Source organism: Canis aureus, chromosome 29 (assembly GCF_053574225.1).
Source record: "Canis aureus isolate CA01 chromosome 29, VMU_Caureus_v.1.0, whole genome shotgun sequence".
NCBI lineage: Eukaryota > Metazoa > Chordata > Mammalia > Carnivora > Canidae > Canis > Canis aureus.
The window spans coordinates 23,767,297-23,794,668 of record NC_135639.1 but is presented as its reverse complement, the minus strand read 5'-3'; the positions used below and the strand labels follow the sequence as shown (position 1 = coordinate 23,794,668).

General features: G+C 39.1%; 2 long non-coding RNA genes across 6 annotated transcripts in view; one reads left to right on the top strand and one right to left on the bottom strand.

Annotated features, from left to right (window-relative positions):
- The window catches only part of LOC144301143 (uncharacterized), a 61,870-nt gene extending 39,191 nt beyond the window's left edge, over nt 1-22,679 (bottom strand). For 3 of the 5 annotated variants that reach the window (XR_013367926.1, XR_013367925.1, XR_013367927.1), the window contains exons 1-3: nt 22,582-22,679; nt 15,124-15,273; nt 7,632-7,800 (exon numbers count right to left, since the gene is read on the bottom strand). This is a non-coding gene — a long non-coding RNA (uncharacterized LOC144301143). Of the gene's footprint in view, nt 1-7,631; nt 7,801-15,123; nt 15,274-18,470; nt 18,508-21,965 lie in introns of all 5 variants that reach the window. The other 2 variants (XR_013367928.1, XR_013367929.1) reach the window with 2 other exon arrangements.
- Nucleotides 22,680-22,734: 55 nt separating this feature from the next.
- Nucleotides 22,735-26,259, top strand: LOC144300805 (uncharacterized). Its single transcript, XR_013367587.1, has 3 exons — nt 22,735-22,823; nt 24,138-24,196; nt 25,258-26,259. It is a non-coding gene; the product is annotated as an uncharacterized LOC144300805 (long non-coding RNA).
- Nucleotides 26,260-27,372: the final 1,113 nt, after the last annotated feature.

Below are 27,372 nucleotides of genomic sequence, written 5' to 3'. Positions count from 1 at the left end.
CTCTCAGGAAATTTTTTCTACCTCTTTGTGCTTCTGACTATTTAAAATGTAGGAGCCACAACCCTCCCTACTGAGTCACATCATTGAGAGTATTTTAGGACCTGAACTATTGATTGCAACCCAGACTGGTATGAGCTAACAATGCCAGAGCATCTAATAAAGGTAGGCAGTAATTGACTTCTACAATATTAATCCTCAAAATCAAAAGATATTTTATGTTTTCCTCCTTTTGGGGCTTAAAAATATGCTAAAATATAGATGACGTAAGTTTAACATCTTAATTATTTTGAAGTGTCCAGTTCAGTAGTGTTAACTGTATTCACATTTTTTAAAAAGATTTATTTATTTATTTATTCATGGGAGACACACAGAGGGAGTCAGAGACACAGGCAGAGGGAGAAGCAGGCTCCCTGCTCACATCTCAGAACCTGATGCGAGATTTGATCCCTGGATCTGGGATCACGCCCTGAGCCAAAGGCAGATGCTCAACCACTGAGCGACCCAGGTGTCCTTGTATTCACATTTTTGTACAACGGATCTTTAGAACATTTCCATCTTGCAAAACTGAAACTATACACATTGACAGAAGCCTCCCCATCCTTCTCTCCCCTCAGTCCTCTGCTGTCTTTGAAGAAATAAGCTGCCTTGTTGTGAGAGGTCTTTGAGAAGGTCATCTGGCAATGAACTACAGGTGGCTTCCAGAAAAACACAGCCCAGCTGTCACTTTGGCTGTAGCCTTGTCAGAACTGATGTTGCATACTGGGTGTCATTTAAAACCACTAAGTTTGTGGTAATTTGTTGTACAGCCACAGAAATCAAATATATGTCTGGAGTGATACTTAGAAACTGTACAAATATTCCATTCCCCATCAGCTTTTTATTTAAGCAATTTTATTATCTTGTTCCCTTTAAATGATTGTTGAAAGAATTATTCCACATTCTTAATTGCCAATTTTCAGAGTGTGGAATTGGTATAATAGTCACCTCCAATGATAGTAAATGATCTTTTCCCTTTATTATTATTATGGACTCATGGTTTTTTTTAAGATTTTATTTATTTATTCATGAGAGACAGAGAGAGAGAGAGAGAGGCAGAGACACAAGCAGAGGGAGAAGCAGGCTCCATGCAGGAAGCCCGACGCGGGACTCGATCCCGGGACTCCAGGACCACTCCCTGGGCTGAAGGCAGGCGCCAAACAGCTGAGCCATGCAGGGATCCCCTACTCATGAGTTTTTATTTACTAAATATATTGCATATGATTATAGTCATTCTTTTCATTCCACATAGTTTTTGAAACATATCATTTACTTAGGTAGTATATTCATTTTAAGAAACAGAAATTGTCCACTTAACTTGTAAATGAAGTCAAAGATCTCATGCTAACTTTTCCATCTCAGAAAAGGTAATATATGCTTTCTGTTATTTAGAAACCCCAACATCTTGGGCTCCATTTGACCTTGCAAACTTCCTTCAAATGCAGACAGACATTTGACAGATTCAGATATCGATCTAGCTATTTTGCATTCATTAAAGCAATACCTAGTGTTAGGTTTTGAGAAATTTGTGAGTAATTGCATTCAGATTATCTAGTCCAAATCTACAGGTCAGGATTTCTTTAAACAAGTGTTTCTTAGAGCAAAAACACTTTTACCTAGCTTCATAAAGCATTACTTCACTTTAAAACACACAAATAAGAGGTTGGGGATTGGTTCCTGTAACAATAAACTTTCTAATGTTTCTTCTCTTAAGGGAACCTCATTCTGAGCCTTAGTTCTGTGCTGTGAGTGTGGGTACATATTTTCTGGAGGGTCTTCCTTGGGCTCTTTGAAATATTGCTCTCCTAAAATGTACTCTCCTCTGCTCTTTTATGAAATTCATGAATCACTGGCTCTTGTGGGTTCTGCTCAAGTAACTTTTCCAGGTTGGAAAAAGGGAGAAAGTCTGGATTTCCCTGGGAAGTATAAAACTCAACATTTGCAAGTAGAATCGAAAGCATCATGAATAATTAATGGTCAAAATGCAGTAGGCAATTTTGCACCGAACAAAATCACTTCATGTCTTGGGAAGCAAGCCTATCCTATTATTAAACCAAGAAAATGTTCACTTCTAGTTCCAGTGACAGTAAAAACTAAACACTCTAAGAGCTCAGAAGAGAGAGAAGGCTGTTCCAAAGGAAACTGAGAAGGGATATAGAAGAGAGAAAAATTATACACCATCATTGCAAACTGTAAAATCATTGAGAAAATGAAAGGGAAGATTCTTGTGAAGTTCGGGAATTTGTACACTTTTTTTTTTTTTTTCTTAAGCGAAAGGAGGCTTGGAGACCCAAACCACTCAGTAATGCCTCCATCATGGATTAATATATCTGGAAAAGAGCAGAAATGGTAGAAATCATAGCAGAAATAGTCCTAGGCTGCAACCTAGGGTATCTGAGTTCTAGCCTTTGCTTACTTTCTGTAGTTTTATGTCCTTCTCAGTATAGAGTACAGTTATCTCTTCTCCCACTCTTCATTTCCATAAGTCCACATGGGAATTATTTTGCTACTTCTGTTAAAATGGTAAATCACACTTAGAATTTACTGTAGAATAAACAGAGTATTTGAACTTAGAAGACGTCAAAAAAATGAACTAAAAAATGTCTAATAAATCCACAAGTCAAACACCTGGTCCTTACTGCTATTAAATAATAAATGGATGAAGTAGGCTGAGTTTATTTTATAATGATGACTCAAATTATATTATGTTTTTGCCTACCTATACATATGGAAGAGTGTTCTATATTTCCACAAAGACATATGCTGTCTCCAACTTTTCTTGAAACATATGGACACTAAGTCATTTTTTTTTTTTTTTGCTTTGTTTCTTTGAATAGAATCCTGGAAAAAGCCCAAATACCTTCCTCTATATTAAATGACCACTGGCATGCAAATCTCAGTGCCCACGAGACTATGATAAACTATAGAAAATAGGAGAGTGGGCAGCCCTGGTGGCTCAGCGGTTTAACACCAGCTTCAGCCCAGGGCCTGATCCAGGAGACCCGCGATCAAGTCCCACATCGGGCTCCCTGCATGGAGCCTGCTTCTCCCTCTGCCTGTGTCTCTGTCTCTCTATCTCTCTGTCTCTGTCTGTCTCTCATGAATAAATAAATAAAATCTTAAGAAAAAAGAACATAGGAGAGCTAAAGGAAATAGCCTCTTCTCAACTCAGCAAATTGTTGCACAGAATTAGAGATATCTTGAATTTTTAAAATAAAACTAAAAATCCAAAGACTTATATAACAATGCCAGATTTTAAAATGTTGACCATTAACTCCAATTTTTTTAAAGACATCGAACAGGCCAATACTGTACAAACTAGATCCTATCCAAAGACAACTAACTAGCAATCTGATTTAGTTTGTCATTTTCCCAGTTTGGAGATTTAAATATCCTAAAGCCAGTTAACTATAAAACCTAGAGCAGTATTTTCTGCTCTGAACTGTGCAGGGAAGCATACTGTTACAAATACCCCCCTCGAAAGAAACGGTGTCAAATGTCCCCCACAGACTCTCAATCTTGCTGTGTGATTTGTTCATCCATTTCTTCATTCTGAGAAAGAATCTGGTCAATCACAGAGCAAAGCTTTTATTCAGTTTTTAAACTTTATTGTTGTTTAAAAAATAATAATGTGGCATGTATTATAATGGTATCATAAATCCACCATGACAGAGTCACAAAATCAATGGAAGTGGATAGCAAAACCAAAATGTGCACACTTTCCACCTAGAAGGGTGAACTAAGGAAGGACAATCCTCTTTCCCAAGTCCTTCTTCTTCTTTTGCCTTAGTTCAGGATTCCTCATTTTTCCAGATAGAAGCAATCTTACATTCTCCCTGGTATGTAGATTTTTCATGATCAAACATGTTAGGTAAGGGCTCTCAGATATGGTCATGGGAATGATGGACCATAATCAGCTGAGTTTCCCTTCTCATCTGGCCCCCAAAACACTCATTTCAGCCTTCTGCCTCTTCCCAACATAGTGAATTGTAGGTAAGTCATGGTTTACTTCCATTTAGTTCTTGACTTAAATTAAAAGTTTAAAAATATATAAAAACACATGTAGGGATGCCTGGGTGGCTCAGTGATTGAGCATCCATCTTTGGCTCAGGGCATGATCCCAGGTCCTGGGATCAAGTCCCACATCAGGCTCCCTGCATGGAGCCTACTTCTCCCTCTGCCTGTGTCTCAGTCTCTCTCTCTCTCTCTTTCTCTCTCTCTGTCTCTGTCTCTCATGAATAAATAAAATCTTTTTTTTAAAAAAACAACACATGTAATATATATTTATATATGTTATATATTTTTCATATGTATGGAAATATTCAATATATATTTATATTTGTCTGGCTTTCCTTTATATAGATTATGTCAGTGTATCTTTTCAGCATGCTCAGGTTTTATTAAGCAGTCAAATATTTGTCAAGTATGAGCATTGCATTATGGTGATTGCAGAATGTATGTAAGAAAAGGATATTCCTTCTTGGCTTATTGAATCTTTATACATGGTGCTTTACAGATTTAGAATCTTGCTGGAAGGTAACATAATTAAGAAATGTAACAGAAGAGAATGTAATTGTACAAGGCAACTTTTGAGGTAACTAATGCAGTTCCTGATACTATCTATTGACCTGTTGTGTTTTTTAAAAATTTTCTATTTAATTTATTTCTCCTCTAATCTTTATTACTACCTTCCTTCTACTGATGTCTGGTTTTCTTTGTTCTTCTTTTTCTAGATCCTTTATGTATAAGATTAGATTTTTTTATTTGAGATTTTTCTTGCTTCTTGAGGCAGGCCTGTATTGCTCTAAACTTCCTTCTTAGAGCAGCTTTTGCTTCATCTCAAAGATTTTGGACCATTGTGTTTTCATTTTTACTTCTCTCCATGTATTTTTTTATATCATCTTTGATTTATTAGCTGACCCACTCATTGTTTAGTAACATGTTGTTTGACCTGCATGCATTTGTGCTCTTCTCAGAGTTTCTCTTGTGGTTGATTTTAAGTTTCATAGAATTGTGGTCAGAAAAGATACACAGAATGAGTTTAATCTTTTATAATATGTTGGGATGTGTTTTGTGGCCTAATACGTGATCTATTCTGGAGAATATTCCCTATACACTTAAAAACAGTGTGTGTTGTGCTGTTTTAGGATGGAATGTTCTGAATACATCCATTAGATGTATCTGATCCAATATATCATTCAATACTACTGTTTCCTTGTTGATTCTCTGTTGGCTTGATCTGTCCATTGATGTACGTGAAGTGTTAAAATCCCCTACTATTATTGTATTACTATTGATTATTTACTTTATATTTGTTATTAACTGCTTTAAGTATTTGGGTGCTCATGTTGGGTGCATAAATACTTATGATGGTTACATCTTCTCGTTGGCTTGTCACCTGAATGATTATATAGTATGCTTTTTTGTCTGTTGCTACAGTCTTCATTTTAAAGTCTATCCTGTCTGGTATAAGTATTGCTACCCTTTCTCTTCACATCTACTTGCATGATAAATGCTTCTTCATTTCTTCACTTTCAATCTGCATGTGTCTTTATGTCTGAAGTGAGTCTCTTGTAGGCAGCATATAAATAGGTCTTTTTTTTTTAATTCATTCTGTCACTCTATGCCTTTTGATTGGATCATTTAGTCCATCTATATTTGAAGTAGTTTTTGACAGGTATGTATTTATTACTATTTTGTTACTTGTTTTATGGTTGTTTTTGTAGTTCTCTGTTCCTTTCTTCCCTTGCTGTCTTCTCTCATGATAAGTTGACTTCCTTTAGAGATAGACCTGGATTCCCTTCTCTTTATTTTTTTGCATATCTATTATTGGTTTTTTATTTGTGGTTACCATTCAGTTTGCATATAACATCCTCTGTATATAGCAATCTATCTTTAGTTGATGGTCATTTAAGTTTGAAGCTATTCTTTATTCCTCCCCTCCCTACATTTTAGGTATATGCTGTCCTATTTTACATCCTTTTATTCTCTGAGTCCCTTGACTGATTTTGATGTGGCTTCTTCTCTACATTTAGCTCTGGAGTTTATTCTGTCAATCTTTGGGTAATTTCCTGGGTTATTTACACTGATGTGAGGTAATCTAGTTGTATCTGTGGGATGAGGTAAGCCTAGGATCCTCCTACTCTGCCATCTTCCCTAAAAGTCTTTACATTTTATTTTTTAGACCACAAAGACTATAGACTGTTATTGTGGGGTTGATAACTGGATTGGATAAATCTTTAGGATCTCAGTCTTTAAAAGAAAAGAAAATATATGAGTTTGATTAAAAAAATAGGTGAAAATAATGTGGGGAAGAAAATGACAATCATCCAACATTTATATAGTGATCTGTAGCTCACCAGAAAATTCTCCCTCAATCCTCAATCTAACCTTGAGGTTTACAAACAATTATTCTAATAAATATAGAGCAAAACATTACTGCTCAAGAATGTCAAGCCATTCGTACTTTATCTGATCTGTCTTTGTATGGCAGTGGGGTTGGATAGAGAAAAAAACAACATACACTAAGCAGATGTATAGTTCTCTGTGTAATTATGTACTTTTTTGCTTCTTCTGGTGTGTAGGGTAAGATGAACATATTCAAGGGTCTTGTTGGCTGCCAGTCAGGTAGATGCAAGCAATATAGAAAGTGGTAAGACAGAATTTTTTTTTTTTTTTTTTTTTTTTTTTTTAGAGTGAGTGAGAGAGTGAGCATAAGTGGCAGGGATGCGGCAGAGGAGAGGGACAGGGAGAGAAAGAATCCCAAGCTGGGCATGGAGCCTCACATGGGGTGCAATTTCAGGACCTGAGATTATGATCTGACCTGAAATCAAGAATCACTCAGGCAACGCATGAAAGATATTTTTTATTCTGTAATGTGTATATGTTTATAAAGCAATAAGTAATCAAATAAACTTGTGTTTTCAATTATTTGGCACATGGTTTTGTGTGCAGAAAGCAAGTTTTATAGTCATAAGAAGGTAAGAAACATGGGAGGCAGCATAGGTTGAGTTTTTTTTTTTTAATTTAAATTCAATTTGCCCAACATACAGTATAACACCCAGTGCTCATCCCATCAAGTGCTCTCCTCAGTGCCTGTCACCCAGCCACTCCATTCCCCACTCTCTTCCCCTTCTGCAAACCTTATTTGTTTCCCAGGGCCAGGAGTCTCTCATGGTTTGTCCTACTCTCTAATTTTTCCCCGCTCAGTTTCCCTCCTTTCCCTTATAGTCCCTTTCACTATTTCTTATATTCTGCATATGAGTGAAACCATATGATGATTGTCCGCCGATTGACTTACTTCACTCAGCATAACACCCTCCAGTTCCAACCATGTTGAAGCAAATGGTGGGTATTTGTCCTTTCTAATGGCTGAAGCACAGGTTAAGTTTTAAAAAGAAATGAAGTTATCCTATTTCAGACACAGATGCATTCTTTGGTGCACAGAATTTGCAGTGTCGATCAGGTCTGCCCAACAAAACTTTTCAACATGAGATAAACCTGTCTAGTACATATACTTGGATCTCTCTTCATATAGGGTTGACCAGTGAATGTTTGCATTTGCTGGGAACCCAAATATTCACTTACTCACTTACCTTGTTTTCTTGTAAGGAACAAGTAAACACTGTTGTGCATGACAGAATGAAGGTGGATCTTTTCTGGCAATGTAGTTTTGGTTCTGAGAATCCATGTGAAATTTGTAGAAGCCTCTTCTTGGATGTATATGGACTTCCATGTGCTTTAACCAGCCATCTATTCACTTCTCTGAAACACAACAGAATATGGAAAGTGTCTGGTTATTTCTGAACAGTTCAGAGCACATAGTGAGTATTTAAGTATTTAGTAAGAGTGCGTTTATTCCAAAAGTAACAGGAAAAACAGAAAAGAAAAAAATCAAGCAATAACAACAACGACAAAAAAAAACCCCAAACATAAGCAACAATGAGTGAGGAAATAAGGTGTGATCTATGTTTTCTTCAAAACAGTAAACAGAAACCAAAAGCCCAGGAATTTGAGTGAATGGTCACTGCTCCCAAAATGAAACAAACCCACCCCATAAGACTCTGTGTGTGTGTGTGAGAGAGAGAGAGACAGAGACAGAGACAGAGACAGAGAGACAGAGAGAGAGACGAGAGAGAGATTTTCTTTGAAACGTGGCAAGCCCATAAAGTTGCATAGGTTTTGATCGGGGATGATGCATGGTAAAGCTTAGGAATAGTGTCCATGGACCCCGATAGGCTGGCTGCCTGGCTGAGAGGGAATGGTATAGAAAGCCAAGAGAGAAAAAAATCCCTCTCATGGGCAAACATAAGATTCTCTGACATGGTGGAGAGTCTCAATTAGAAACTTTTGTCTTTGAAGGCATTTTTCTAAGAGAAGAAGGCATTTGTCTTTGAAGGCATTATATATATGGGTCTCATTGGACATAATGATACAATCTGACAAACATCTCTTTAAATTAATTTCCTCCCATAGGTTTGTGATACTTTTCACTTATGCTATGAAACTTATCACAATGTACACTATATTATAAACAAAAAGGAAATTTCTCTTTGTTGAGAGAGCATGATATGCCATGCACTTTCTTACATTGTCTGTCTCATTCTCTCTCTTATTGTTTTAGTGTATTTGACCCATAATGTTACATTAGTTTCAGGTTACAACATGATTCTTGTGTCTTTTAAGTTATTCAAAAAACAAAATATCTGGGGTATTCAATTAATTATTTTTATTTTACAGAAAAAATAGTTGAGGCATGAGAGGTTAAATAATTTCTTAATTAGTAAGTTTTGGTGCCAAGATTTGGCTCAGATTTGTCCATTCCTGTTTCTCTACATGGTTCTGCACATGCAACATCTAGAGAGGGGCAGCCTGTGTCTTTCTTGGCTTAAGTGACCTACTGTGCCTAGATGCTCACAAAAATCTTATTAAATTGACTCTAATGGACACATAACAATTAGGTGTGTCATTTTGCAAACTGAAGACCCAAATAATAGACTTGAGAAGCTTAATTCTGATTGCACTGTGGCAAATAATCTTTAAACTAGAATCAGCTCATCTTATGGACAATTCCTGAAGATTCACTAGAGAAATCATTACTCAGAATTTCTCAGTCTGTACATCGAGAATGGAATAGCTTTATATATAGGTAGAATAGGAGTTATCTGATTCTTAATCATTTTGACGAGTTCTGGAAAGTGTTTCTGTCTCAAATTCCCTTCACATATGTCCCTAACACCAATGGCATGTCTAAGGCTTCTACCTATTGGAGTTAATGCCTTGTGTAAAATTATAGTCAGCTGAAGACCTCAATCAAATTGCTCATCTGCACTAGAGATAGATAAAACGTAAACCTCATTTTATAGTAACACATGCACATACACACAAATAAAAGATTGTTTTACCCTGAAGAAGATCCAGGGATCAAGGGAATTCAACATGTAGGGGGAAAAGGAGTGAAAAGATTAGATTCCAAAGAGGTTCTCGCCAACCTCATCATGCACCTCAAGGCTAGTTCTGAATGAGAAGCACATTTCTCATGTCTGAATGATGTAACTCAGTAGAATCCTAATCAACGTGACTTTGATAGAAATGGTGTTCTTTGCCTTCTATTTAATACTGTCAGAGTGCTAGATGTAGCAGCTCTCCAGGGCTGGAAGACCTGTTGGGATCTTGAGTCATCTTTGGGCTGAGAGTCCATTGGGGAATAAAGCTTTGGTGGTTAGTAAATAGCAAAATAGTAAAAGCTATTGGAGAGAAAAAAAGGAAGAGACAAGGTGGCACCTGAGTGTGATAACTTTATGTCTAATTATAGGGAGGCTGTGTATGAAAGAGGGAGAGGGAATAAATGAATGAGAGGATTGAAGCACTGAGGCAGTGCCTTAAAGTCACATAGTTCTTCACTGGACCTTCGTAAGAAGTTCAAGAGAAAAATACTGTTATGGCAGAAAACTAGACTCTCAGAATTTAAGTAGCCCCAAGACAAAGAGCTAGAAAGTGACAGCCTAAGATAAGTTTTCCCCTCCTGACTTCACGTCTCATATTTTCAGGTGAGGTATGCTTTTTGCAGCATAGAAATACAGGCTATAGAACCTTTCATAATTTCATTACTACATTGTGTCACATGGAATATAGGAAGGACTGAAACAGTCAAGGCTGGGCTTTTGGGAAAAGTAAGGTTTGAGGTGATCTCGACAGGAATTGGTGGGGAGGGTTAAGAGTGGGCTTTTGAAGGCTGCCTGAGTTTGAGCTTTCACTTTTCAGCCATGTGAACTTGGCAAGTTAATTAACTTCTTCGTATCTCAGGCTTTTCATCTGTAAAATGTGGATGAGTGTTGTGAGAATAAATGGGTTAAGATTTGTAAAGTGTCTTGAATAGTCCCTGGCAACTGCACATGCAGTCTGTAAATGACAGCATCATTGTTAATATCTAAGGGGAGAGTGGGCTCCAGGCAGGAGGGAAGTGTTTATTTATCCACCCTGGTCATTTAGTATTTATTGAGTTTCCATGAAGGCTAGACAGTCACTGCCCATGATACTTGAAATAAATGACCTAATCTAGGCTCTGCTGCCAAATCACAGAACAATGCAGAGATATGGCTGTCACCACCTGAACCCACCGATCAATCTTTGCATCACCAAAAGTGAGACAAACGTTACATGTTTCCTGGTGTATTGTAGCCTGCACTACACAGCGCCACCTGTGAGGCATTCCTGCCAAGTCTTAACCCGGATCCAATGAAGCCTTTAGGAGGAATTAAGTCTGCAGGCCATGGCAGAAACACAGGGGATAGAGGGACAATTGAATGACACTATGAGGAAATAATTAGGCAAATTCAGAATGTGCAATGACCATCCAGTTCATTCAAAATATAAGAAATGTTTTTAAAAGAGGAAAGGAAAAGAGGTTGTTTTTTTTTTTTTTTTTTACTTTAGAAGTGGCTGAAAGAGACTTAAGAGATAGCTACCAAATCTGACAATGAACCTTTGCTTTACACATTGATTGAAGAAACCACTCATAAAAAGACATTTTGTGGATGATCATGGATAATCATAGATATTAGATGCTATTTAAAAAATACAGCTATGGCTCTAAGGTTTGAAAATGGCCTTGTTGTTATGTAATAAAATCATTCCTTTGGGGGGGAAAAAAGGATCCTTGAATAAACCCTTATTTTATTTCTTACTCAAGAGAATAAATTGATAAAGTAAAATTGACAGATACGAGATTTGAGAAGCAGGTACAACTATTTAAAATTAAGCTTTACTTCTCCTTTCCTCAAGATCTCAGAGGAGCCCTAAGGAGTATCCTGGGCCTTTATGGGAGCATCTTATCTGTGACCTCATTTTATTTGAGAATCATAAGTGCTTCACCTGCAGAGAGGAGCTTATCTCCTTGTAGGAGCAGAGAAAGATAAAGAAAACGAGCAAAAGACCAGAAGGTGTTAGGATAAATTAAAAGAATGAGTGGTGAAATGGGGAGGCAAAAGAATAAAATCAAGAAAAATAACACTAATGGGAGGAACTAGGGACATATGTAAGGGGGTGAAGGGATGAGAAACAGGGATCAAAATAAAAGTGAAGGCAAAGAATCTGAGAGGTCCAGAATATAAATTCCCAACACTTAGTATTTGCCAAGCAAAGAGAAGCAGAATTTACCAAAGAGGGAGATAAATATGAACAATGACAAAGGAGAATATCATGGGCAAGGAGAAGGCTCTGTTCTAGCTGCTTTGTTTAATACAACAATGCCATGACATGTATATTATTCTTACAGTCTGGAAACTAAGGCACAGGGCATTAAACAACTTTCCTAAGGTCATATAGCTAATAAGTAGAAGTCCAGGATTTAAACCCAGATGGTCTTGCTCCAGAAACTTCACTCCAAATTAATAAACTGTCTCTTCCAAAAGATCTTGTGTATAGTACTAGCCCATAACCAGACAACAAAATGCAGTATGATTTAAGTAATGCACATTTAAATTTACTTTTCTAACTAGACCACTCACTGTTGTGCCCTCAGAAGTAGTCACTCTCAGGGGATCCCTGGGTGGCTCAATGGTTTAGCGCCTGCCTTTGGCCCAGAGCATGATCCTGTAGTCCCTGGATCGAGTCCCACATTGGGATCCTTGCATGGAGCCTACTTCTCCCTCTGCCTCTCTCTCTCTCTCTCTCTCTCTGTCTCTCATGAATAAATAAATAAATAAAATCTTTTTAAAAAATGAAGTAGTCACTGTCTGCCATTCCTCCCTATCTAGGACAAGGCAAGGTCATTGGTGTGTAGTGGGGTCAGAATGGATAAACCGAGTTCATTGTCTTCATCAGTCTGACTGGAGCCACAGCCTGCATAAATGTAGAACTGTGGAATATTAGAGCTAAAATGGGCTCAGATAATATTTAATCCAACTTCCTTTTTTAACAGATGTGGAAACTAAGGTGCAAAATGTTAAAGTGACTTATTCAAGGTTACATGTCAAATGAATGATACAAATTTGATGAGAGCCCATGTTTTCTCACTTGGAATTCAAAGATCCTCGCAAGACAAAAATCAGCCTAGCTACACTCTAATCTTCACTGTTAAAGCAAAGACCCATAAGATCCACCAATTCCACTTCTGTATATATATATTCAAAAAATTGAAAGTATGGTCTCAAAGACATATTTGTACACCCATGTTTATAGCTGCATTATTTACAATACCAAGAGGTAAAAGCAATGTATCCACTGATGGATGAATGGATAAACAAAATATGGTATATACTTTACAATGAAATATTATTCTGCCTTAATAAGGAAGGATATTCCGACATGTGCTACAACATAGATGAACCTTGAGGACACTATGCTAAATGAAAGAAGTCAGTCACAAAAGGACAACTAGTATATTATCCACTTATGTAAGGTAATTAGAGTAGTCAAATAGTCAAATTCATAGAGACAAGAGGTTAGAATGGTGATTGCCAGGGACTTGGCGGTTATTGTTCAGTGAATAGAGTTTAAGCTTTGCAAAGTCGAAAAAGTTTAGTGGATGGGTGGTTGGGACGGTAGCAAAATACCATGAAAGTATTTACTGCCACTGAATTGTGCATTTAAAAAAAGGCAAGATGGTAAATTTTGTGTTATACGTATTTTACCACAGTGCAAAAAAAAAAAGCCAGCCTATAAGCAACAACAAAAGATTAAGGCACTTCTAAAATGACACATTTCAAGAGTCAGACTAGAGTCAACCACAAGGATCCCAGCTTTATCCTGATATCTTCCCTTGGTTGCATTCGATCACTTACAGAAACAAAGGTTCTGTATTGAAACAGCTGTGGACAATATTCAGCATCTGCATACCATATTTGCTTTTGGTCGGCCCTAGCAGGTAGGGTGTAATGTTAACTTTTTAAAAAAAAGTGTCTACAGGCTTTTGTAGGCATTGTTTCCTCTAACTGGAGCTCACCCCCTTTTCTTCCAAAGTGTGCACTAAAGGGACACACACAAACACACAATATCACACTGCCTCCTTTCCCAACTCTTACCTGTCCCCCCAAACCCTGTTCATAACCTACCAAATCTTTTTCTAGGAAGCCAGAAACTTTCACAGTTACTTGGCCCAGATCAAGATAATCTTTGCCTGTCTGTGCCTCCATTAATATTGCTCTTATTTTTAACCTATTTATTGATGTTTGCACCCATAATTATACTGTGAGTTCTTTCAGAGTAGGTACTGTCTTTCATTTCTACATTGCTGACATTTAGAATATGATACCTCGTGGAATTTGTCTTAGCAAATTAACTGAGTGAATAAACAAAAGAAGAAAAATACTGAGGCCAGGCATTGCATGTCTCTTCCGTGTCTGGTACTCACACCCCTTAAAAGGCTCTTGTCCCTTGAATCAACCCATCAGTGTCAGTTGAAATTGTCTGTGACATCTAATAAACCCAACATCCTGCCCTGTGATCACACAGTGCTGCCTTCAAATATGTAAAAATGTCATGAAAGACAGCTTGCCCTTCTGGAAGAGGATGATTAAGTGCATAATTAAAAATTGATGCAATTTTCTTTGATGCAACAGTATTTTGCTGTTTCTCTTCCTGCAGCATATAAATGGAGAAGAACATAGAATAAAGATTGGTTCCCAGTTGTTGGCACCCTCTGCCCTCCTTTCCCACTCTGGAGGGAGCAGAAACCTTGATTTCCTTCTCTCCACTTTTGAAAAGAACCATGTAGTTATTGAATTGCAGGATCTCTACTCAAATACAACCTTTATTCTGTACACCTGTCTTGGGATAGAAGGTTTCTAGACATGACTTGTGCTATCTACAAGCCACATGGATGGTCAAGCCTCATAATGGGCAAGGTATAAAAAAAAAAAAAAAAAACAGGTTTCTATTCATGTCATCCCAATATACTGCCACACATGTGTTTTAATAATTTGAAATTGGTAAATCAAATAATCAAATATTGGGAATCCTGATCATACAAACAGGTAGTAAAGGAAGAATTATCATAATAGATTTTGTTATTGTTAAGCCACACTCCTGTTGTTCCCTGTGTTTTCAATTCTAGGTTCTAACCTACCAAATTCTTCAAAAGAAAAAGAGGATATTTAGTTTTCACTCTTGGAATGCTAGGTCATAGACATGCAGAGGTGTGGGGAACAAGGAGTGAGGCAAAATAAGTTATAATAAAGAAAAAGTAATATTGGAATCAATTAGAGAGGTTTGTCCTCATCCATAGGATCCTGCCAATGACTGGTTCATTTATTGTCATAGTGACCCTCCTTTCCTCTTTTCTTCCCTCCCCCCCTCCCTCCCTACTTCCCTTCTTTCCTTCCTTCCTTTTTTCTTTTACTATGTGTGTGTGTGTGTGTGTTTTAGGTATAGCTAGGTATTGTCTATAGACTAGTTCATTGCCTGCTGTTTGTATAAGAAACTAAAAGAAGTATGTAACACAGTAGAAAAATATAGTAGAATGTAGATATAAGGATGAACTTCTAACTCCAAATCTTGTGACATTTTGTACTACCCCAGGAAATGCAAATCATCCTCTTGAGCCTCACTTTTCTCCTCTATCAACTGTTTAACATCTACTTTGCTCACCTTATGAGTTTGGGTGAAAGTTCTGGACTGAGGGAACACAGATATCAATGGAGCCATGATGGGGTGGCCAGGGCAGAGGCAGGGGCATCACTTGTAAGGTGGGCCTCAGGACATGCTTCCCAGGAGGTCCAGCAGCAGAATTGTGCTTCCCTAGGTGGATCAGGTATAACAGAAAAAGAAGAGATAAAAGGTAAAGGAGTTTATTTCAGGGATTGGGAGAATCACTTAGAATACCATCCTTAGAATGCCATGGAAAATAGGCAATCTATGAGTATATTTGAGAAAGAGTTAGTTTGAAGAAATTAATAAAATGATACTGCATCTATTTGCATGTCAGCTTTTCTTCTGCTAAAAAGAAGCCACCGTAGCTAAAATGAAAGGGTATCAGGCAGCCCTGTTATTAGTTCAACATATAAGGGGAAAGAATAAATGCAATTAAATTGTCAATAGAACTCTCTTTACATTTGGCCTTTCAATACATCCCTCCCTGTGCTGCCTCTCTCTGCAGCATTGATTGGGTATTGTTAACCTTTATCTATCTCTTGTTTACGTTTCTCTATTAGGGCCAAACATCAATATGAAGCTTTTAGAAAGGACAGAGGCAGCCAGCAAGGAGACGTTGAGAAAAGGTCAGAAATCTCTGAGATGAGGTGTGCTATTCTCAGCCAGGCCTAGAGAAACACTCGGAGAGAGCCAGGTCAAGGCTCGGTGACTGGCATCCCTGGTGCCTGCTGTGGGGGAAGAAGTACAGGGCTAGCAATTCTCAGTACCTCCCCTGGCAGGGCAGCTATCAGCAGCAAAGGAGAGGGGGAGCAGGGCGGCTTCAAGGGGCATGGATGGGTGTGAAGGCAGCCAGAGGGCTGGGTGGGGAGTAAGGGCACAGAGGAGGGCCTCCTCGCTCCCCCTGCTGTGTTCCATAAGGCTGGAGGACCAGCTTTCATTTCAGTTGGAAGGAGACTGAGGCCGTGGGAGTTGAAGGGACTTGTGCAGGTCTCACATGCCAAAGCTGCACGTGGATTTCCCAGTTTTGAAACCCTACGTCTGCATCGGAGAAACATAGGAATCTCCTTCCCTTTTGGAAAATCTGGCATGTGCAAGCATCCCCAGAAACCATAACAATTTGGCAGAGTTTCTCCTTTGTGTATTACAAAGACAAAATGTACATTTGCAAATACTAAATTATAATATAACCTAGTAACATTTATAATAGTGAATATGCTCCCTCCCTTCCCTCTTCCTGTCCCTGCTACATTAGGGCTCACTGTCCTATAGTTGTGTTAGACTAAGTTGAGCCCTGGCCAGCAGCAAGGAGCAGTTAATCCCCCCAGGTCCTGGTTTCTGAACACTAATACTAATATGCTCTAGAACTACTATTTATAGGCTGCTACTGAGATTTTAGTGAACCTTGACTCAGTTCCAGGTCTGTCACTCGAGACCCCATATCCTAAATTCTTTATTTTTTTAAATTTATTTATGATAGTCACACAGAGAGAGAGAGAGAGAGATAGAGAAAGAGAGGCAGAGGGAGAAGCAGGCTCCATGCACCGGGAGCCCGATGTGGGACTCGGTCCCAGGTCTCCAGGACCGCGCCCTGGGCCAAAGGCAGGCGCTAAACCGCTGCGCCACCCAGGGATCCCCCCATATCCTAAATTCTTGTGCCAAAGAACCTACAAGTCTGGGCCATGAAACTTCTGCTGCTTTCTTGACAGGGTGCTTGTGAGCACCTGATGCAAAAATAAACATAAATAACAGTAGGAAACCAGAAAAGTGGAAATAGGCCTAAGGGCAACTAGAAGATTATGGACAGACCATGTATGAATTTGTTGCTTGGGTATTGCCTGGCAAGAAATATAAACAAAGGTCATGACAGTTTTTTAAAGGCAGCTGGGAAGTTTCTTAGAAACCACATGGTGCATCCCCTCCTCATACTTAAGATGGAGAATTGAAGCCCAGAGCCATCACCTGGAATGCCCAAGATCACCTGCTAAATGCTGGCAGGGAAGGGTACTTTCTGAAAGCAGGACTTATGCTGCTCTCCCACTGCAAAAAGAGAATAGAGGGCATTTTGTGCGAAATCATACCCCCAAACAAACAACAAACAAATAGCCTCCCCCCAAAAAAAAACCCAGGAAAACAAAACAAAACAAAAAACAAAAAACATAAAAAACCCACCAGAGTATGAGTTGGTATAACTGAACTCTTGTACTACATCCTCTAGAAAATTCTATGTAACTAAACCACTATAATCCTCATTATCTATATAATGGAAGTGTTGGCTCTACCCTGCTTACCACATTGATTTGTTGTAATCAAATGTAACTTTAAAAAAGTATTTTAGAAATGGTGTATACAATTTTTTAAGGCGTAAACATGGGTCTGCTCTGTCTTATTAACAGATAGGTGATTTGGGGCAAATCATTTCAGTGGCCACAAAAGTAAAACTCACTTTCCCTTACTCAACATCATTGGAAGCAAGACTATCCCTTTGTTACATGGCTTTTGCTGAGATGTTTGCTGAACAGGACAGTGCCTTTGTGTCCTAAGCTTCATATAGAGCTGGCTGCACATGACCAGACTTGTCAAGGGGCTAATCCTGGAGGGCAAAGGCAGCCTCTTTAGCTATCCACAGGTACAGGAGAGTCCCATGTCCCACCCTTTCCAGGAGAGTCTAGATTTCAATGTTCCCACCTCTCTCTCATAAGTCGGCTTCTAATTGTCAGTCCATGTGGTTTGATTCTGGGTGTGGCTACCTTCATTTTGTAGTGACGGTGCTGCCTGAGGGCTGGCCCTGTTCAGAGGAGGACCAGCTATTCAGTTGTAGGAAAAAACACCCAGGAAGAACTCCTCTTCCATCCCTTACCTTATATGGAAAAAAACCTCAAATACATGTCGTAAGTATATATTTCGGGTTGTTGGGAATATACTATAACTTGGTGACAGGCTTCTTTTTGGCCAAGGAGGGAACAAAGCAGATGCATGGGTGTTCTGGTTCATAACTAATTTTATACTTAAATGTCTTAGGATAGATGGGTGGGTGGGTGGTGGTTGTTATGGTGGATACTATAGAAAGATCCAGCTTGAAAATGCTGAGTCCTGAAAAGCCACTTTATATACCCATCCTTTGGTTAAGGTACTGTCACTGATTAAAATGCAAATTATCTCTAAATGGAAAAATATATTAAACTGTGCTGGTCATTAGCAATTTAGTGCCAGTGTGGCTGTGAGATTGCTTTATTTTTTCTTACCTAGACAGCCAGTTGCCATTAGCTTTCTATTAGGAATAAGACACATATTGGGTCTGATGACTTTAGGAAAGAAGAAAAAAGAGACTAGAAATTGAGCCTTACCTGAGAAGCACTGTCAGGAGCATACTAATAGAATATCCTGGGGGTGATATTAAGAGGAAGGACATTACTGTTTTTATTCAGATTATATTAAGAGCCAAAAACCTTACTGTTCCTTCCATCTGTCCATCTGTCCATCCATCCCCCCCATCCACACAATACGTATTTTTGAATACTTGTTAATTACTATGGTCCAATCTAGACAGAGCCAATTTCCCTGGTGCTATAGACTGAATGGTTGTGTCCCCCTGAATTCATATGTTAAATCATTAATCTCCAATATGATGGTATTTGGAAGTGGGGCTTTGGGAGGCAATTACAGTTAGATTAGGTCATGAGGATAGGGCCTTCATAATGGGATTAGTGCTTTTTATAGGGAGATGAAGGGACCAGATCCTTCCCTCTCTGCCATGCGAGGAAATGACAAAATGGACATCACAAACCAGGAAGTGGGCTCCCACCAGACACCATAGCTACTGGTGCCATGATCTTGGATTTTTCAGCCCCCAGAACTGTGAGAGATACATATTGTTCAAGCCATCCAGTCTATGGTATTTTTGTTATAGAAGCCCAAAATGACTAATACTCCTGCCTTCAAGAGCTTAGTGTCATGTTGTGATCACAAGTATATGGATAATTATGATCAAAATCAGAAAGAGCTATCATAGGGGCAGAGGGACCCATGAAGGTACAGAGGGTGAGTACCTTGCTATGTAGCTATGGGGATGTCAGAGAGAGTCATAATGTATTATTTCATTTAATCTTCACACTAGTTCTCCTTGGTAAAATTTTAACCTGCTTTAGAGATGAAGAAACCAAGGCCCAGAGAATGTAGCATCCATAATTATAATAGCAAAAACAGAGCCACCACTCATTAATCACCAGGCCCAACACATATGTCAATGAAATGCCTAAAGTAACAAAGTCAATAAGGTAGAAAGTGTAGCTTTCAATTAACTGTGGTCCCAATTTTAAATGAATACATATTTGATCCTCTCGTTCTCCACTCTGACAAGGAGAGTGAAAGGGAACAGATATATTTGTGGCTGGTGGGGGTGCTAAGGGTGGTGAGGCTAAAGCAGAGAGTGTGTGGGGGGTTGGTCTTCAGCATTCTTCAGCTCTAAAGAGAGTCATAATGAAAACTATGTATAAGATGACGTATCATCAGGCACTTTCTGTGTAGTGTGTTTCAGACAAAGAGCACAGCAAGATACATTTTCAAAATGTCACAGATTCCCCAACCACCCTTTCTCTGGCAAGAGCTTTGCTATTTTCCTTCATTCGCAAAGCCAACAGCCTGATTGGGGCCGGTTCCCCTGCTCCATCTTGTCAGCTAACGAGGCCATGGGAACTGCCCTTTTAAAGTCCTTGAGACAAGGATCGAAAGGAGATACAATGTGTATCTTTACACAGAAGATAAAGGGTTCATGTGTTCACCTGCCCCGTGCACCACCCTGGGCTAGGCACAGGAGGCTCTATATTAAAGTGGATTTACCGAGATTTTCCCAGAGTTCTTAGGAATGGACTTTCTCTCCAGGCTGTCAGGAATCAAGTCTCAGGAGGACAAAGAACATGGAACTTCTCTAAGAGGATTTGTGAGTCTTTAAAGAAGAAACCCTGACCTCCTTCCTCTGGGGGCTCAGAGGAGGCCCCATCTTTGTAAATAGCCCTGCCCTGATTGCTATGAAGCAAGTGGCATCATTGAGTCAGTTCCTGCTGACAAAAGCTGTTGATTGCTATACTGGTCTTTACGGGACTTACAGGCTGGTTCCAATTGTGTGCTTGCTCCCCAAAACCAGCAGTTTGCCAAAGGTACAATTTCATAAATCACAAATAAATAAACACAAGAGTTTCCTCTGGGAGGCTAAACAGGTAGAGTTCAAGCTTTAGTGCAGGTCATGGGAAGTGATACAAGTGGCTGCAGGTCTGTAGCACCCTGGCCCATCCTCATCATTACAGGTATAAATAATGCTCTAGGCAGGAATATTGGAGAAGTTGAGGTCTCACTCCAAACCCTGCCTGCCCCTGCACACACACACACACACACACACACACACACACACCTGACTTCTCCATTGTCCTGTATTGCTCAGCACAGAAAAGATTGCCAAGAGTAAAGAAATGAAAACGTGAGATTACTCCTCAAGCCTGACAAAGCTACCTTGAACGTGGACCCATCTCATCATGGTTTTAAATCGCAGGAGACAGGGCTGAGGGCTATGAAAGCAATTAAAGGTCAGGGTTGAGGCGTCTTCATGGAATTACTCAAAGCAGCCTCTCGCTACTCCCAACTGCCTGACACACTTAGGCGAAATGTCACTCTCAGCCTGCCACTTCCATCAAACGTAACATAACAGGAAACATCAAACATAATACAGAAGCCTTCAATAAGGGATCAGTGTACAAGATCATGAGGCAAATAGCAGAAAATATATCACTCTTAGATTTTCCTGTAGTGTTCTTCCTTCTTAATTCCCAAAACCAGCATATGATTAACAGAGAAGCAAAGATGTGTGTTGGGTGTGGAGATCATGGAAGGGTAACAAGCAGTAACTAGGAGGTACACAATCATTTTGTGAAGTCACTTAGAGGTAGGGCTGTGTCTGCATGAGATGAGAGAAAGGATTCAGAGAGTGATCATTTGGTAAAAGAGAAAGGAATTGACCGTGAGAAGATAAACCATGAATGAAGGCCACCTTCCTCCTGTTTTTCCTGATCTAACAAAAATATCTTACTTGGGGGTCGAATGCTGGATTCCTCTCTTGATGCAAAATTAGAAAACAAGAAGCTCAGGGGCTAAGTCAATGTTTGCAAAAATCATGAATGCAAACACCATCAGATTCATAATGCATTGAATATATATAGCCCTTTTATTCTGAGGAGCTATATAAAGTCACACAAGCTATCTCCTTAATCCTTACTTCTCTCCCTGTGAGATGAGGTGATCTGTAGAAATGGGGCAAAAAATTGAAGATCAAGCCAGGGGACATGTCTGAGGAAATCAATACTATTCCTACCTCCATGGCAACAACTGGATATGTTCCAGAGAAGTGACCATTCTGAGCTTCCTACCTTGCCTAACAGAGGAAAAAAATCCTATATTCATGCCTCAAAAGAAGTGCATTTGCAGACAACTTTGTTCTGTCCTATCATATTTTCATCAAATTATAGCAAACAGAATAGAAATATTGCTTTATAAACTATAAACTTCTAGCATTTCATGACTAGGTTATTAAACATATGCAGTGTTTCTACAGAAACCAAGGAAAATATGAGTGTCCCTTGCATGATAGGAAAATGACGAATTCATGTTCACCTTTCAAAGCTTGGGACTCATTCCACCCCCCCCCAAAGTATTTTTTTTAAACAACAGTTTAAAGAATTTGAATTTATGTACCCTGAGAGTTAAGATAAAAATAAATGTGATTGTGTGACCAAAGGAAAAGAAAGAACACAAGAAATGTTATAATGCAGATCTTATGTGGAGAAAGGTCTTACAGAATGAACGGTGATCAGCAATCCTTTATCCTCACTGAGCAAGGGAGAAGGGACAAGAAGAAAGATTTTCAGCAGCTGTGTAAGGGATTAAGAATAGCAAAAAGCTTTGCCACTATGATTATTGATATTAAGATCACCCGTCTCCATCCATCATGGCTGCTGCCTCCTGGGGTCCACATCATCATCCCTCTTCTGGATTGCATTAACCTGCTAAAGGACCACTAGATCTGCACCCTTTTCTTTCTTCAATTTATTCTCTAAACAGAAGCTGGAGTTGTCTTTTGAGAGTCAAATCTGATCATTTCATTTCTCTCTTATAAAACACTTCAAGCATTCTTTCGGTTTCGTGTTTGAACCAAGATGTTGAGTTTTAAATGGTCTGTGAAGTCTGACCTATGCCAACCTCTTCTTCATCCCAACCAGGCACTCTGCTTCACCCCTGTTCTCAGTGCTATAGTCACACTGGGGTTCTTTCAGTTCCTCAGGTATATCACCTACTTTCCTTTTCCAAATTCTTTTTTGTGTATTATTTCCTCTTAGTATCTACATCGCAGCTAATCCATTATTAGTCATCCTTCATTTCCCAGATAGATTTGACATTCTGTCCTTATCTCACCTAAGAGTTATCATGCTTGTAATTATTTGCTCAATTAGATGGAAGCTCTTTGAGGACATATTTGCCTTATTTGCCCATGTTGTTTTAGAATCTGGTTGGTGCCCCGTGTCATAATAAGATTCCAGTAATCATTTATTGAATCAACAGATGATTCTAGTAGATGTTCAATAAATATTTGTGGAATAAGTGAATAGAATAGAGAGTGGGGAGAGAAGCAGAGAATCACACTACACATAAATCAGGTCAGTCGGATATCCTCTCACTATGTGAACTTGAGGTTGTTTCAGTCTGATTCTCAGTCATTTATTTCTATCCCAAATTCTGTGGGTGGGATTAAAATTAGACCAGTTAATGTATACAATTAATAATCAGCAAATAAATATATAGTAAAGCTAGATTAACTTCATATTGACTGGTTCGAGTTTTATGATGATCTCAACCTTTTTACTATTTGTAAAAAGAGGGTTTCCCGGAAGGTTTCATTAATTGGGCACTTTACTGCTGGCAGGAGTAGAGATTGGGGCCGCCTTCTTGGAAAGTAGGTTGGGGTATTGGTAACCTTAAAGAAATGGACCTGGGAACCCTATTTTGAGGAAGCTTTCCTAAATAAATAGTATAATTAGAAATGCAGATGAAGACAAAGATTTACACATTATCATATTCAATGCAACCATTTTTACAATGAGTGTAAATTTGAAGCTACTGAAATGTCAAATAATAGTAGGTTGCTTGAGTAAATTATGACACATCTACCCTGTGACTGTCAATAAAATGATGTGTTTAAATGATTTCTAAAGATGCGGAAAGCTTATGATACAAATAATGGGTGTAAAAAGAAGAAAGCAGCATTGTACATCAGAAAGACTTTGACAGTGCAAAGATTATACAATCAAAGAAAATAATCAGAAGGAAACAGGCTGATGTGTTTTTATCTGTGTGTGGTGAGTTTATGGGCGATTTTGACGTCTTCCTTCTACATTTTCTAGTCTCACTTGTCAACACCACACCAGCCATGGCAACCTAAAAGCAAAAAAAAAAAAAAACAAAAAAAAAAACAAAAGGAAAACCACGAACACCTAAAGTGTATATTCTTTTGAATAAATAAAAAAACTTTTATAAAAATGATAATTTCAGGAAGTAAGGGAGGGGGAGAGTGGGACATTTAATTTCTTGCTTTAAAAACTTTCAGCATGTTTATTCACTGAGCAACACCTGCCAGAGAATGTTTATGCTTACTCTTGCTGTGCGCGCTGTCTACACTGATATTCCTCTAAAACGTTAGTTAACTACATCAGGCAAAGTCTAGGTGTGATCCTTCCTGCAATCCATGCCTGGCTATTGGCTCGTTTCAATGAGGAGGAGCTCCTTTGTAAAATATATGCAGTATTTACATTTTAACCTGAAATAATACCTTAACCCCAAATAATAAATTCTCCATACTGGATTCCCAAGGGAATAGAGCAAGTTTTGCATGGCAAGGAGGCACAGGTTTACAAGAGAGGGGAGCCCTTTCTAGTGCTTCTTAAAGTCAACACTTGTTCACATGCCACATTTAGGCACCATCAAGATCAAGATGGGCATGTTCATATCCGCTGTCTCTTCACAGTGGTGTATGGTAAGTGCTACTAACCCATTTTACAACTGAGTTAAAAAGACCTATGTGACCTTATAGTCATAAGATAGAAAGGGGTAGAATAAAGTTCCAACTCAGGTCTTTGAATTGACAATCTTAAACTTCAAGAATTAAAAATATAGGGGCACTGCTTTAAGCCCATAGGCAGCTGTGGTCTCTAATCCACAATGCCAAAGATTAGTGTATTGATAATGAATACTCACTGCATGTCTGGCACTGTCAGAGAACCATGATACATGTTCATTCATCTTATCCTGACCACATTCAGCCTAATACATAAGTAAATGCTCAAAATGTGGGATTGAACAAGATTTTAAAGTATATACTATTATTATCTTTCCTTTACAAGGTGAAGAAATTGAGGTATAGTTTAGATCCTGTAACTTCATCGATGATGTATGGTCAATAAGTGATGAATTTGTGCTCCATAGTCAAGCAGTCTGGCTCAAGAGCCCCCTACTCATAAAATATGGCCAAAAGCCATTAAACCAAAGTTACCAGATGTGCATATGTGAGTATCATTTGGAGAGCTTGTTACTACTGTAGATTTTGGGGTCCTGCCACAGAGGTCCTGACCGAATGAATCTAGAGAGGAGTGTGGGAATCTGTGTGTTAACAAGTGTGCTCAAGTGCTTGGGAAACAGCCAGTGTGTAGAACTAACATTTAAACCCAAGAGTGCGGGCTTGGGACTTAGACAAGTGTTGGAGCCTGGGCCATTCATTGTGTGATGGGATAAACTGCATAAACTTTCTAATTTCAGATTTCTCATCTCTTAGAAGAGTATGAGGATTTGATGAAAAAAATATTGCTTAGTACAATGCCTTGCAAGTAGTAGTTACTCCATAAGTGAATTATCATAAAAAGAACTATCATCATTGTTTATTAAAATTATTATATTGGTATTTGATCTAAATAATAAGTTATTAGGCAATGAGAATTAACATTATTAGCTATAAAATATTGTTAATTTATTATATAAACTTATCACTATTGTCATGACTATTGCTATATATATATATTTTTTTTTTTTTTCTTACAAAAGCCAGCTATTATCTCCGGGTTATCCACGGAGCAGGATTCCTATAAAATGACCTAAGCCGCTTAGCTCCCAGAAAACTCGGGTTGCAGCAGAGGTGACAGAGGAGGCTACTGCTTGTTTACTTACAGCCCATGGAGCCGCCAGCCACCACAGCTTCAGCATTATCAATATGGATTTTGAAATCACCCACAGCTAATAGCCCAAATTAATAGCCTCGGGGTGACTCCAGAGCAATCGAGAAAGAAAATCCATGACTTCACTAAAGACGCCAACGGCTATTCAGGAAGAGAGGTCTACATTAATTAACAGCTGTGAACACTGTAAAAGCTGGTGCATTCAGAAGAGAGAGGCAGCTAAAATGAACCAAACACAAGAATCCCACCAGGCTGTCCAGGTTAGGAAGCAGAGAGCACCACCCTTGGAGAGGCTGGGCTGGAGGTTGCCCAGCTGCCCAGGGGTCTTGCCCCCAGGGAGTCAGACGCGTTCTCCTACCAGCCCTGCGTCCCATTGCTCACAGCAGCCCCTAGGGCAAAGCCTGGCCTTTCGGCATCAGCTCCAAGCTATAGGAACATTTAGGTTTGGGTTGTGCATAGAACTCTGTGGTCCTTTTCCTCTGCCACAAAATCATTCAGTTCCAATGGCCTCCTTTCTTGAGGTCCCTGCTGGCTACTTGGCAAGGCGGGATTCTGCCTGTAAGGAGGGCTGAGGATGCTAAAACAGTGATCATTATCCTTCAGCAGCCTCTCTCGGATGCTCTGCACTTAGGGAACTGGTGCCTAAGAATACTTTCAATCTCAGGTGAGAAAAGAACATACACTTAGGATAAACCGTGGTGTCCAGAGCCTATAGTAATCAAGGCAGTTGTACTAAAGGAGTGTAGTGTCCTGGATTTGAGTCCCATTTTGTCATTTGCTACCTGAATTAATTTAGGTAAGCCACTTAACCTTCCTGCATTTCCCATTTGTGAAATGAGATGAATGCCACCTACTTTGCAGAGATATTACAAGATTCCTTAAACTAATGCATATATTGGGGATCCCTGGGTGGCGCAGCGGTTTAGCGCCTGCCTTTGGCCCAGGGCGCGATCCTGGCAGACCCGGGATCGAATCCCACATCGGGCTCTCGGTGCATGGAGCCTGCTTCTCCCTCTGCCTATGTCTCTGCCTCTCTCTCTCTCTGTGACTATCCTAAATTAAAAAAAAAAAACAAAAAAAAAAAAACTAATGCATATATTATATACATTATACATGTAATCTGTATCCTAATGTATATAATATATATAGCATGGTATTCACATTTTAATTATGTTTTATTTTTCTGAGTATATTTCTCCCTATGTGATTTTATTCAGTGGTATAGCTTTAAATACCATCAATATGGTAAAAACTACAAATTTTCATTTCTAGCCAGGATGTCCGTCCCAAACCACAGACTATATATAAACTTGTCTACTCAACATCTCCTTTTTGATATCTAGTAGGCACTTGAAGCTTAACAGTTCCACACCTGAGCTCTCACATTCCATTCCCCATCAGCGCTGATGGCTCAGGTCAAAAATTGTGTAATCATCTTTTTCCTCCTACTCATCACAGCCAATCCTCAGAGCAATTCCTTTTAGCTCGGTGTTCAAATAGACCCCAAACATATCTCCTTTTCAATTCTTCCATCACCACCCTTGTGGACCATCATTTCTCACAGGGGTCATCACCATGACTTCTAAACTGGAGAGTCTGCTTCTGCCTTCATCCCTTCCAACCTGGTTCAATCTCCCGCCAGCACATTGGCTGGGTCCAGGCTTTCAGATCATGTGACCATTGTATTCAAAACCTTCTGGTGGGTTTCCCATCTCTGAGTTAAGGGCGAAGTCCTTGCTTTGGCCTACAAAGCTTTATGTGATGCCCCTGCCCACCCCCTACCACCTGTCTGGCCTCTTTCTTCCCCCTGTACTTGTTTACTGTGCTCTAGGAACACTGGCCTCCTAACATTTCCTTGCACATGATAAGCGAACTTTTGCCTCAGGGCTTTTGCACTTTGGTGGAATACTTTCTGGAATTTTCTTCCCTCGGGTAAGTATGTAGTTTAACCCTTTACTGCTTTCAGGTTTCTGCCCAAATAAAA